Here is a 1506-nt window from a genome sequence, read left to right as displayed (position 1 = left end):
ACGCGCAGGCTCAGCGGCCACGGCTCACGGGCCCAGCCGCTCCGCGGCATGTGGGATCTTCCCGGACCGGGGCGCGAACCCGCGTCCCCCGCATCGGCAGGCGGACTCTCAACCACTGCGCCACCAGGGAAGCCCAAGTGCAGTTCTTTTAATAATCTGGAAAGTATAGAACAAACTATAAAAGCTTTTCACCTGGGCTGAGCTTAAACTGGGTAAACACCCTCCCCACAGAGGTACATGCCTGGGGAAGGCGGAGCGGGTGTTGCTGATACCTACCTCACGGCGGCAGCCTGCCCCCAAATTAGCCAATCAGAGAGCTCCATTCCGGGACTTCCCTGGTGGCGCAGTGGTTAAGAATCCACCTGCCAGTGCAGTAAACACAGGTTCGAGCCCTGATCTGGGAAGATCCCATATGCCGCGGAGCAACTAAGCCCGTGCGCCACATCTACTGAACCTGCGCTCTAAAGCCCGCGACCACAGCTATTGAGACCGTGTGCCACGACTACTGAAGCCCACGCGCCTAGAGCCTGTGCTCCGCAACAAGAGAAGCCACCGCAATGAGAAGCCCGCCCACTGCAACAAAAAGTAGCCCCCGCTTGCCTTAACTAGAGAAAGTCCGCGCCCAGCAACGAAGACCCATAAATAAATAAATTTATTAATTAAAAAAAAAAAGAGAGAGAGAGCTCCATTCCCTGGAGCACAGTGATTGGTTCAGGGACGGCATGGGACCAGTGAGCTTCCATCATAGGACTTTTCCTGGAGTTACTGGGAAATGGGGTGCCGCTTTCTGTTGGATGATGAGGTGAGCAGATGAGTAGCCAGAGACATCTTTGCCATTAGGAGGGAAACAATTGCCTGATGATGAAGCTAATGTGGTCTTCTGAACTGTTACCTCCACCCATAGACTCTTCCTCTAAATAGACATGGGGCTCACTCCTTCACTTTACTCAGGCCTCTGCCTAAATGTCACCTCCTCAATGAAGCCCTCCTTGATCACCGTATTTAAAATAGCAACCCTCGGGCTTCCCTGGTGGTGCAGTGCATAAGAATCTGCCTGCCAAGGCAGAGGACACGGGTTCGATTCCTGGTCGGGGAAGATCCCACATGCCGCTGAGCAACTAAGCCCGTGTGCCACAACTACTGAGCCTGCGCTCTAGAGCCCGCGAGCCACAACTACTGAAGCCCATGCGCCTAGAGCCCGTGCTCTGCAACGAGAAGCCACTGCAATGCAAAGCCTGCACACCGCAATGAAGAGTAGCCCCGCTCACCGCAAGTAGAGAAAGCCCGCATGCAGCAACGAACACCCAACACAGCCAAAAGTAAAAATAAATAAATAAAATAGCAACCCTCTAGCCCCACACTTCCCATCAGCCCTTACGGCTTAGTAGTAGTAGTAGTAGCATTTTGCATTCCCTGTACTTATTATATCTAATACGTATTTGATGCTTTGTTATTGATTCACCACCTTCACTAGTCCGTTTTGTTCATTTCTGTATCCCCAGCACC

This window comes from Physeter macrocephalus, chromosome 2 (assembly GCF_002837175.3).
Source record: "Physeter macrocephalus isolate SW-GA chromosome 2, ASM283717v5, whole genome shotgun sequence".
NCBI classification, from domain to species: domain Eukaryota; kingdom Metazoa; phylum Chordata; class Mammalia; order Artiodactyla; family Physeteridae; genus Physeter; species Physeter macrocephalus.
This window is presented reverse-complemented; position numbering follows the sequence as displayed.